The sequence below is a fragment of the Nycticebus coucang genome, chromosome 11, assembly GCF_027406575.1.
Source record: "Nycticebus coucang isolate mNycCou1 chromosome 11, mNycCou1.pri, whole genome shotgun sequence".
NCBI lineage: Eukaryota > Metazoa > Chordata > Mammalia > Primates > Lorisidae > Nycticebus > Nycticebus coucang.
Window position 1 is genome coordinate 22408707 of NC_069790.1, and position 13515 is coordinate 22422221.

Genomic DNA, 13515 nt, shown 5'->3' on the forward strand with positions numbered 1-13515 from the left:
CTGGAGGTGGCAGGTTCAAAACCCAGCCCTGGCCAAAAACTACAAAAAAGAAAGAAAAAGAAAAGAAAATAAGATATGTGCAGTGTGCATAGGAATTTGTTCATTGTTTGTTCTTTTAAACTATAGTCCGGCCCTCCAACAGTCTGAGGGACAGTGAACTGGCCCCCTGTTTAAAAAGTTTGAGGACCTCTGCCCAGGGAAGCCTGGAGGGCAAGGGTACAAACGGCTGCATGTCCTATTTACTGAGCCATTGCTTGGGGAAGAGTGTGGGGGTGGAGGAGCTTATACCTGCATCAGACTTCTCAGCTTGTTACTGCATCAGAGCCGAGCCCAAGCTCACTAATAGAAACTGATCCAAATCCCAAAGTAAAAACTCTCCCTCTCACCATTCTTTCAGTTTCCCTCTCAGAAAGAAAACTATGTTACCACTTTCTTATATATGATTCCAAAGATATTCTCTGCATGTGCCAGGGAGTAAATCACTTTTCCTCTTCCTCTCTCTCTTTTTCTTCCTCTGTCTTCCTCACAGTCTTTAAAAGAATCAAAGCGTTCAAACAAAAAGCATGTTCTGGACATTGCTTTTTTTCCTTACAATATATCTTAAAGATTATCTTGTAGCAATACAAAAGATCTGCTATCTGTATTTTACATTTTCTTATTCTCATTTTATGGATTTAAAAATTTATTTAATCTTTTATTTATAGGCATTTATTTCCAGTTGTTATTATTACAAACAGTGACACACCAAATATTCTTTTATGTCCTTTACTTCATATTCATAATATATCTGTAGTCAGAAATCCCAGAAGTGGAATTAAAACAAAGGTCTGTTTAAAATTTTGGTGGATATTGCTAAATTTTTCCCTAGTATTTTCTTAATTTTCACTTCTCATAGCATTATTTGTAGGTGCTTATTTGCATTCAACCAAATTTGCATTCATGGCAAAGATAGTGTCATCACACTTTTTTAAAATTAAACTTTTTATTTTGAGATAATAGTAGATGCACATGTATCTTCAAGAAATAATACAGGAACACTGTATATGTACTTTACTTTGTTTCCAATAGTAACATCTTACAAATTATAGTACATTATTACAACCAGAAAATTGATGTGATGCAGTCAAGATATAAAACACTTTTCATCATTCAAAGATCCCTAATATTGTACTTTCATAACCACATCACTCTGTAATGTCTGGAAACCACTAATCCCTTTCGATAATTTTGTCATTTCAAGAATCTCATATAAATGGTATCACTCAGTACGTAAACTACTGTGGTTGTCCTTTTTCCCCCCCTAAATACAATTTTCAGATGGCTGCAAGTATTAACAGTTTGTTCCTTTGTACTACCCGGTAGTGTTCTGTGAAATGAATGTAACACGGACTGATTTACCTGTTAAAGATTAACCTTTTGAAGTACGTCTGAGATGTTGCCAGTTATGGAGTATTAGAAGTAATGTAGCTATGAACATTTATGTATAGGGTGTTGCATAATCATAGTTTTATTTCTCTGGGATAAATGTTAAGGGACACAATTGCTAGGTCATGTGCAAGTATGTGTTTATTACAGGGAATTGTTTTCCAGAGGGTTGTACCATCGTTCATTCCACAGGCAAAGTGTAAGTGATTCAGTGGTTTTGCATTCTTCCCAGCTTTTGGTGTTATGGCGACCTTCTACTTCAGTGGTTCTGCTGATTGATGTGTCGTGATATCTCATTGTTGTTTTAATTTTCACTCCCATAATGGGTAAAGATATTGAACATGTGTTTATTCTTCATCTGTATGTCCTCTTTGGTGAAATTACTCCTTCACGTCTTTTGCCCAACTTTCTAATTGAGTTCCTTTCCTTTGTATTTTTTAGCCCAGTTTCCCCCATTCTTAACTTCTTACATTAGTATGACACAATTGTCACAACTAATAAATTGATATTGATATATCGTGTTAACTAAAGTTCTTACTTTATTTGGATTTCCTTGGATGTTACCTAACATCCCATTTTACCGTTTCAGGAGCCCACCCCTGACACCACATCATGTTTATAGTAGCCCTCCCTTATCTGCAGGGGACATGTTCCAAGAGCTCCAGCAGGTGCTTGAAACTGTGAATAGCATCAAACTACATACACTCCTTTTCCCTATACATATATAGTTATGATAAAATTTAATTTGTGTATTTGGGACAGTAAGAGATCAACAAGAATTAACTAATAATAAAATAGAACAACTGTAAAAATATCCTGTAATTAGAGTTGTGTGAATGTGATCTTTTTCTTTCTCAATGTATTATTATATTGTCCATAATCTTCTTCTTGTGCTTATGTGAGATGATAAAATACCTACATGAAGAGATGAAATGAGGTGAATTACATAGGAATTGTAACATAAATGCAAAATTCCAGAAATAACTCATAAGTTTAAAGTTGTGTGCATTTCTGAGTAGTGCCATGAATCTCATACTGGTTCTCCCATTAGTCATCTACTAACCATCTACGATATCAGATCAGCTGTAGCGGAATTGCCCATCATAGTTGACTGAGGGTAACTGACATTGTGGAAAGTGATACCACTAGTAAGGGGGACCATTGTGGTTGTCATGCTTGTTTAGACTTTCCTTGGCTGCTAGAGTTTCTCAGACTTTCCCTCTTTGTTTTTGATAACATTGATATTTTGAGGAGTATGAGTCAAGTATTTTGTATAATTTCCTTGCAGTGAGATTTGTCCAATGCTTTACTCAGGATTAACTGAGGGAGATCACAGAGTAAAGGCCCATTTTCATCACATTGTATCAAGGGTATATGCTGTCAAAATGATTTATCACTATTGGTAGTAAACTTAATCATAGGTTTCTCCACTGTAGAGTTACTCCCTTGTACCCTCCTTCCACACTAAGCTCTTTGGGGAAAAGTCACTCGATACCAACTACGTGTAAGAAATAGAGTTACACTCCATTTATTTGAAGGTGGGATATCTACATAAATTACATGAAATTCTTCTGCATGGGAGAATTTACACACAGGGATGGAATCTTGCTCTTGCTCAGGCTGGTCTCAAACTCCTGAACTCAAGTGATCCTCCTGCCTCAGCCTTCCAAAGTGCTAGGATTACAGGCATGAGTCACCATGCCTGGCCTGTCATCATACATTTGGATCTTTATGACTCTATGGGTGGAAAATTATATTTTGTTAAAGTTTAGTTTATGTTAATTTATTGTAAATACACCTGAAGAAATATTTAATTAAGAACCATTCATATTTTCTTTGCTGTAAACCTCAGTTCTTATTCTTTGCTAATTTTCTACTCTTGTCAGTCTTTTCTTCTTGATTTATAAAAACTATGTCTTTATTTTGAAAACTACTATTTTGTTTTTAATATAATTTATAAAATATTTCTTCCCAGAATCTTTAATTTTGACTTTACTCATGCTGTCTCTTATGATGAAAGATAATTTTTAAGAGGGTGGCACCTGTGGCTCAGTAGGCAGGGGGCCAGCCCCATATACCGAGGGTGGCAGGTTCAATCCCAGCCCTGGCCAAACTGCAACAAAAGATATTTTTTAAATTATACAGAATTAAACTTATGAGTCATTTTTATGGATTGTTTTTTATCGTACTGAAAATTATTAAAATTCTGTAATATTCTTTAATATTTCAATATTGGATGCATCTGGAATTTTTTTGTTTGTTTGTTTTTTTCTTGGCACCAAATGTTAAATAAGCATCCATCCTCATTACATTTTTGAATCGGTTACACTGTGTTTTGCTCTAAGATACGTTAGAAAGAAATGCTTTCATCTTACATATAACTATAAATGATCCTGTTTCTGGCTCTGCTGAAAATATAAGGCATTCGATTTAGTCTTGTTTCTTTAAAACACATGATTCCTTTATAGATGAAAAAGTATTTAAAATCTATGTATTTTATAATCTTTCCAAAATTAATTGATTTTTCAGTGATATTTAGTTTCTTCCAGTAACATATGAAGCCAAACAAGGGCTAAATCATAGTAGTGGTGTTAGAAGATATTGAGAAAGAGAATTTGATACCTATCTGTGGTCAGTAATCTGGAAAGACTACAGATGCATGCCTGCTGTGCAAGGGCACTGCAGTCCACACCTACCAACAACACACAGTACCAGTGATAACAAGGAAAACTGATGACAGCTTAGGAGCATAGGAGAAACAAAGCGTAGGTTCCCCCCAGACAGGGTCAGCTTCACAGACATGCAACCAGTGTAGTTGTTCCAGGACCCACTCTTAGAAGATCCTTATAATTTGGGTTTAATGCTCTGTGGCCCTGTGGTCATCATTTTGAATTTTTTTTTTTTTTTGAGACAGTGTCTTACTCTGTTACCCAGGTCATCATAGCTCACTGCACTCAAACTTCTGGGCTCAAGTGATCCTCCTGACTCAGCCTCCCAAGTAGCTGGGACTATAGGTCAATTCCACCATGCTGGTTTTTTTTTTTTTTTTTTAATTTTTGGTAGAGATGGAGTATTGCTCTTGCTCAGGCCAGTCTCAAACTCCTGACTGCAAGTGATCCTGAAGCTTGCTGAGGCCTTCTGGAGTGCAAGGATTATAGGCATGAGCCACCGCATCTTTGAATCTGTGATTTGCAAGTGAAGTCCAATGAGACAATGGAGTATGCAGCAAGGACTTCCAGCTTAGGCTCCCAGTGGTGTGGACTCTTCCCACCTCCCTACCTCTCCAGGATGGGTTCTCAGACACCTGCCCTTCCAACCAGTGGTCTGGCAGGTAGCAGACCTTAGCAAGTTTATAGGTGCCCAACATTGTGTGGTGGGGCCCCAGGAACAAGTGAGAGTCCAAAGACACCCTGTGAGTGACCCTGTGCCCAGTGGCACCCCCTCAGCATCAGCCTCCATACCTAGAGCACCTTTTCTTTTTATTAATATTTCTAACATTCTTAAACTTGGTTTGTGCTTGCCTGCTCTGGCCAGTTTAAGGCATCTTCCAGTGACCAGCCAGGATGATTTTATTATTTTATATTGTTATGATTTCACTTATGAGTTAAATATGAAAATATTTGCATTTAGAACTGATATTTTATGTTTTAAAAATGAATATTTAAATTTATGCTAATAATTAAACCATGTGATTTTCCTATACCTAAAATGACTTTAAGTAGCATATAGAAAGAACTGTGACATTAGAGAGACTTCAGAAGAAAGAAAAACACTTCAAAATGTACCATTAATGATACTTTCCACCCTGCTTTTTGAACAGAAGGACCTGCACTTTCATTTTGCCATAAAACCTGCATATTATGTACCCAGCCCTGTCCCCAGGTCCTTGATAAATCCACAAGGTCCTGCCTGGATGGGAGGAAATAGAAATAAGGAAGGAACACTCCAGAAGATAAAATCTTGCCCTGTACCACTTGTGATAGCCACACAAGAGCCCTGAGACCACTATCTGGGTCAGAAGTCCCAGGTTACATACACACAGCTCCCTTCCCTTGCAGTGATTTTCCACTGGAGTGCTGCAGCACACTGGTGTGCCATGAGAAGATCTTAGTTGTGCTGGGAAAATTTTTAAAGCTCATTAATTAAATTATTTTTGAAAGAAGTTCAAGGCACAGTGAGTATATTCTTTTTTTAATCTTTTTTTTTTTTTTTTTTTTGCCTTTTTTTTTTAGAGACAGAGTCTCACTTTATGGCCCTTGGTAGAGTGCCATGGCATCACACAGCTCACAGCAACCTCCAGCTCCTGGGCTTAAGCGATTCTCTTGCCTCAGCCTCCCGAGTAGCTGGGACTACAGGTGCCCGCCATAGCACCCGGCTATTTTTTTGTTGCAGTTTGGCAGGGGCTGGGTTTGAACCCGCCACCCTCGGCATATGGGGATGGCACCCTACTCACTGAGCCACAGGCACCGCCCTTTTAATCTTTTTTTAATTGAGATAATTTAAGTGGGCTGCAGAAGTTTAATTATAGGTTCAAGTATGCCATGAGATTAAAAAATTTTGAAAACACTGTTCTAGAGGATGCTTACAATCCTTGGCTTATGGCTCCTTCTTCCATATATAAAGCCAGTGATGTAGCATCTTCAGATCTCTCTTTTCCATCCTTACATCTTCTTTTTCTCTTCCTCTTCTGCCTTCCTCTTGCTAAGGATGCTTATGATTACATTGGTCCCACCAGGGTAATCTAACATAACACTCTCATCTCAAAATCCCAAATTTAATCAATCTCCAAAGTCCCTGTGCCATGTAAGCTAACATATTCATCAATTCTGAAGATTAATAGCCTAAGACTCAGACCCTATCTCTACAAAAAATAGAAACATTATCTGGGCGTGATGGTGCATACTTGTTGTACCAGCCACGCTGGAGGCAAGACAGAAAGATTGCTTGAATTCAGGAGTTTGAGTTTGCAATGAGCTATGATGAGACCTCTGTGTGCTGACACTGGGTGATAGAGAAAAATCCTATCTCAAATATATACATATATATATATATATATATATATATCAGAATAAAACCCACAAAAATTCTGTAGATTAAGACATGGACATCTTTTGAGGACTATTATTCAATGTACCACAAAATGATGACACGCCCTATTCTGCCTGTGAGTGAGGGACTGGCCATTTGCCTGCATACTAAGTGCCCTGAGATTGCCCTGCTGGGAGAGAACCTATGCCATCTACTCATTTTTCATTGCTGCTTTTACTGTGTGGCACACCCATGTGTATGTTTATGTGCATTTCTAGTTGCTCTGGCTATGCCATTCCTTAGCTGCTACTGGTCAAGAAATCAGACAGGCAAGCTTGTTAGTTGCATGACTATAATAAATGTATATACATGCTTAAATATAGTGTAAAAGACATACCTGTTAGCCAAGAGGTGCACTTTTGTGCACGTGCAGCCTACTTAACATGGAGCATATTCAGTAGGACAAAAAGCAAAATTCTTGAGCTACTATCATTAAGGGATGTTTAAAGCTATCCAAAATGGGCACCAAGACATTTTACTCGTAGGAAAATCTTTTATTTGATACTCAGTTTGGAAGGTAAATTTTCCTTTCCAAATGAGTAGTATGTTGGGAAAGGTGTAGGGTCAGATAAGGAAGAAATGGGTACTAAAAAGACAAATGACAAGGAACATGTTTGGAGGCAAGAACCATGACAAGGAACTAAAAAGACAAATGACAAGGAACATGTTTGGAGGCAAGAACCATAAACACAAATACTATAACAGGAGTTGTAAAGTTTTTGATATAATAAATTTTCTATTCCCAGAAGAAGAAAGGGGATGCGATGGTTTAGTATGTAAAAGAAAAATATCCATTTCTGAAAGTGTCAGTTTCTATAAAAGAGAATTCAAATTAATCAATAAGGAAAGAGCAAACAACCCCATGTATAAGTGGGCAAGAGACTTGAACAAAATCTTCTCTGAAGAGGACAAATGAATGACCAAAAAAACACATGAAAAAGTACTCATCTTTCCTAATCATCAGAAAAATCCAAATGAAAACCACCCTGAGATATCACCTAACCCTAGTGAGAATAGCCCAAATCACAAAATCCTAAAGCTACAGAATCCTAAATCCATCACAAAATCCTAAAGCTGGCATTAATTGGAGAGAAGGGGACACTTTTCACTTTTGGTGGGATTGCAAACTAATACAGCTTCATGGAAATAAGTCTGGAGAATCCTCAAAGAGCTAAAAGTCAACCTTGCATTTGATTCTGCAATCCTATTACTAGGTATCTATTCAGAAGGAAAAAAAGGTCATTTTATCATAAGGACATTTGCACTAGAATGTTTATTGCAGCTCAATTCACAATTACCAAGACATGAAATCAACCCAATTGCCCATCAACCCATGAATGTATTAATAAACTGTGGTGTATGTATACCATGGAATATCATTCAGGCATAAAGCATATGGATACTTCACTTCTTTTGTATTTTCCTGGAGGGAGTTGAAACACAGTCTTCTTAGTAAAGTATCACATAAATGGAAAAACGAGTATCCAATGTACTCAGTACTAATATGAAACTAAACCACTGCATGCCCACAGGAGAGACAAACAATTAACTTCAAATGGGGGAAGGAGAGAAAGGCAGGTGATTAGTAAGCTCTCAACTAAGGTGTGCACCCACTAGGTGAAGGAAGGGCTCAACTACAACATGAACTTTACCTAAGAAACACAATGTAATCATTTGTACCCTCATATTAATCTGAAATTTAAGAAAAGCTAACATAAATAAATAAATAAATCTTATTTTGAAGAAGAAAAATTGTTTTATTTGGGAATAAATTAAATCATGTTTGCTTTTATAGGGGAAAACATATTAACAGTAATTATTTGCACATTGCTGTGGTTTGAATGTTCCCTCCAAACTCATGCTGAAATTTAGTTGTAAGAGTAGTAAGAGGTGGGACTTTTAAAAGGGGATTAAGTCATGAGGTCTCTGCTTTTATAAACAGATTATTGCCATTAGTTACATGGAGAGCCAGCCTCCTTTTTTACTGTTTCGAGTGCACACACACTCCCACCTTTCACACTTCTGCCGTGGATGACCCTTGACAGATGCTGAATGCTGTTAAACTTCCTAGTCTATAAACCAAATAGACTTCAGTTTTTTGAAAATTATGGTCTGTGGTATTACTTTGCAGGGGCAGAAAATAGACTAAAACAAACATTAAATTAGTTTTCAGTCATTTTACTATTTTATATCTGGATTTTTATATCACATCTTCACTTTTCTTAAGCTAATTGTTTTATTTATGTGTATTTTTCAGATATCTAAATTATCTCACTGAGTAACGTTTCATGAAGTCTTCGCATATCTGGGAATGCAAGAATAAATCTCAATGATCTCATGCATAAATTATAGCAAGGCTGAATATCGAATCTGTTCCCCTCAAAAGGTCTCCAAACCTAAATGCCCACCAACCCAGGAATGGATTAACAAGCTGTGGTATATGTATACCATGGAATACTATTCAGCCATTAAAAAAAATGGAGACTTTACATCCTTCGTATTAACCTGGATGGAAGTGGAAGACATTATTCTTAGTAAAGCATCACAAGAATGGAGAAGCATGAATCCTATGTACTCAATCTTGATATGAGGACAATTAATGACAATGAAGGTTATGGGGGGGTGCAGAAAGAGGGATGGAGGGAGGGGGGTGGGGCCTTAGTGTGTGTCACACTTTATGGGGGCAAGACATGATTGCAAGAGGGACTTTACCTAACAATTGCAATCAGTGTAACTGGCTTATTGTACCCTCAATGAATCCTCAACAATAAAAAAAAAAAAAAAAAAAAAAAAAAAAAAAAAAAAGGTCTCCAAACCTTTTCTTCAAAGTCTCATTAAAAACTTTCATTTACTAGTTTGCAGTCCAACCAACAGTGTAAGAGTTACTTTCTTTCTCTCTGTATCCACGCCTGCATCTGTTGTTTAGACTTTATAATGTTAGCCATTTTTACTGTTAGGTGACATCTCAATGTGGTTTTATTTGCATTTCCCTGATGATTAGAGACATTGAATATTTTCTTTCATGTGTTTGTTAGCCATCAGTCTATCTTCATTAGAAAGTTTCTGTTCTTGTCGTCTCTTTTGAACTGATGAATCCTTTCATCTAGTGTTTTTTATTTATTCCTATGTGCATGCAAGGTGGCAAGGAAATAACAGAGTCTTGCCAGAATGTCCTCTCTGTGTTATGAGCAACCTAAGGGTCACTGACCCAGACCCCCTCATCTGTACCTACTGTCCTGAAGAACAGGGAAGCATCCAGGCCAAGTATAACTTTGGAGTGAGAGCCACAGCCCTCAACTCTGGAATACTTCCTAAATCAAGGTCAATCTCTCACTCATATAGCCAACTCTTGTATACAATACACACCCTTTTATCTTAGAATTCTGGATTTGCATCTACTTATTTACAAGATTTTTTTTCTTTTTGGGTATTATAAAACAGAGTTACCATTCCCTTACCTCAATTGCCTACTCTGTACCCTTTCTGAAATCCAAATAGCACTCTTCTAGGATCCAGAGACCTCTATTATATTTTCTTGAGCTTTCACAACTGCAATGGACTTGAGTTAGAGAGAAGGTAACAATAAGGGTGATGAAATTATCATCCTAAATGAAATCTCCAAGGTCGCTTGTACCAGAGAGGCCTGATAAGAAGTTAGATATCTTAAAGAACTCTAAGTCCTCTCCAACCAAATACCATTTGGCATAGGCCATCTTTTCAGATTTCTGGGAAGAGGTTATCTGTGCTGAATGAGCCTTGAAGATGATGTGACTTGATCTCATTTTACTACTTCCTTCTGTCCTCCAAGTTTATTTTTATGTTTTTTTTTTTTTTGTGGCCCTCCATATGTGTTCATCCATCAGCTTCCTGCTACCAATTTCTTGACAACTAAAATAAAAATTGTATTTTCTTGCTGACATCCAAGGTGCTTAGAAAAGATACCAGTCTTTTGCATGTGCCCTTGTTTTATAATGAGTTCAGGGTTATGCACCATCATAATGTCACTGACTACCTCCTTCTTAATTGCTGTCAGCATTTCCTAGTAGACCATTCTTGATGTCGTGCAAGTCCTGTTTGATGTTTTTCTCTGCTGTTGAATCATCCTGTTATAGGTATTTGGGAATCTCATCCTCCTTCCAGAGCATCTACCTTTCCTAAAACCTAACTCAGAAAGGTCTTTTAAGCAAAAGCCTTTTACTTTCTATTTTCTTCTCTCCCTTAAGGAAATTACGAGTCAGAAAGACTTGAACTTAGACACAGAAGTTGACTAGAGTGGGTGTCTTTCATCTTCTAGAGAGAATAAGCTATAGAGACTGGGGAAGGGAAGGGACTGGGTGAGGAGGGAGAAGGATCAAGCTGATCAATTTCCAGTATTTGAGGCTGTTTTTTTTTTTTTTTTAATTTGTTGAGGATTCATTGAGGGTACAATAAACCAGGTTACACTGATTGCATTTGTTAAGCAAAGTTCCTCTTGCAATCATGTCTTGCCCCCAAAAGGTGTGGCACACACCAAGGCCCCACCCACTTCCCTCCTTCCCTCTCTCTGCTCTTCCTTTCCCCACCCCTCCCTCCTTCTTTCTCTCCCTGCTCTCCCCTTCCCCCACCTCCACCGTGACCTTAATTGTCATTAATTGTTTGAGGCTGTTTTTTTATTTGTTTGTTTATAGTTGGACATCATTTAATTAGACATACAGAAGATTTTTCAGGTGGTCAGACTTCCCCACCATCAAATACATATACAAGAGCCCTCCAAATTCAAATTAAAATGTTATTAAAGACAAAAGTGTGTTTGGTTTATCTGTGTTACAGTCCTGGAAAAAACACTCCCAGATTCACTGAGTTTGCACACAAAGACAGTTGGAAGGAAAAGGGGAAACATGTTCACCTAATGCCTTCTACATGACAGACAGTAAGCATTACTTGTTCATTGTCAACTGACACCGTGAGGTTTTTCTTTATACAATTTGCAGATGAGGCCCACAGGGGTTAAGTAATTTGTTCCAAGATCACAAACCCAGTAAGTGCCAGAGCCAGCATCTGAATTGTAATGTCTCAATTCTGTGAGCCTGTGCCATTTCCTCTCAAACCTGCTTCATCACTGCCAAGATCAGCAAACTATGACATCTGGGCCAAATCCAGCTTGTTACCTATTGTCCTAAAAATACCTAAACTCACGCATTTGCATATTGTCTGTAGCTGCTTTTGTGCTGAAAAGGCAGAATGAGCAGTGGGGACAGAGACTGCATGACCCATAAAGACTAACAGTTTGCCAGTCTCTGCATTACTGCACTGTAGCATGGTCCAACATTTGTCAACCTTGAATTTGCATTTAAAACACTTAGCAATCTTGTTATAATTCGATTTTGATTCAGGAGGTGTGAGGTGGGGCCCAACATTCTGATGTCCATGTTACAGGTCCATGAGTCCTACTCTGAACAGATAGGATGTGGTCAGTAACAGAACAACCTGAACAGTACTGTCCACTTTTATCTGAGTTTTCCCAGGCTGAGAACAGAAAAATAGCACTTCTAGTCCCCTCCCAGGTGAAGTATGTATTGATAACCAAGTTATCTTTGAAGTAGAGCTCACACAACCTCTTTGTACAACCTCTTTGTTCAGAGAGGATTTACAGTTTGCAGGAAAGAAGGCTGGGGCTGACCCCACCAGTGAACAGCTGTATGATCTTGAGAAAGCCAATGCAGTTCTGATGTCTCCGGCCCAACGTGGATGCTAATCTTCCTGGTGTACATTTGTGGTTATTGATCTGTACACCAAGATTCCCTGGAGCTCTTTGAAACATTCCAATGTCCACTCTCAGAAAATGTAATGTATTGGTGTAAGGCAGTTATTCTCATCCTTGGTTTCACATGAAAAGCTTTTCAAAAATTCTAATGCCTAGGCCACACTCACACCAAATATAAGCAGTCCCCAGGTTACAAATAAAATAGGTTCTGTAGGTTTGTTCTTAAGTTGGAATAGATACCTTTACCTCTTACCTGTAATACTGTGATAGCCTCTGTTCTTAAGTGTGAGTTGTACATTAGTTGGATGTTTGCAACTCGGGACCACCTGTATGTCATAATCTCTGCGGGTAGAAGCCAGACATCAGTGTTTTAGGCTAAACTTACTAACAGAATACAAATGCCTACATACAGTAACTAAGAAAATGCCATGAAGGCTACGTTGAACAGTTTGATGAGAATTTTTCAGATTGTATATGAAACCAGCACATTGTACCCTTTGATTGCACTAATGTACACAGCTATGATTTAACAATAAAAATAAATTTAAAAAAAAATCTTTCCAAGTGATTCCAATATTCAGCCAAGATTTGGGAATTACTAATCTAGGGTGAAAGCTAGACATTCAAGATTGTGTTTGTTCTTATTTAATTTCAAGACAATTCTAATGTATCAAAAGTATTGAGGAGCACTGATCCATACTCTCATATGGTATCATAAGGAGCAGGAAAAATTATGCAGTGACCACGGGGAACATCTCAGTACGAGGCAAACGAACATCCTGTGCATCCCATCACGCTGTCTGAGAAGGACAGAGTCACTCCTGTGATATTACTGCCAGGAAGGCACAACCTGAATGTACTTATGAGGAAACATCAACAAACAGAAACCGAGAGGCATCACAAAAATACACAAAGTACTGCACTTTCCAAAAATGTCCATGTCATTTATGAAAGATGAAGAAGATGGAGGAACAATTCTGAATTAAAGGAGACTAAAAAGGCATGTCAACTAAAGGCAGCATATGAAACCTGCCCAGAAGAAAAATGGTGTAAAGAACATCATTAGAGAATCTGACCAAATCTGAATATGGACTGTGGATTAGACAATAGATTTGTATAAATGTTAAATTTCTTGATATTGATAACTATACTAAAATTAGGCAAAAGAATGTTCTGTTATTAGGAAATATATACTATAAAGATTATAAGTAAAAGGGCATGATGTTTGCCACTTATTATCAGATGGTTCAGGGAAAATA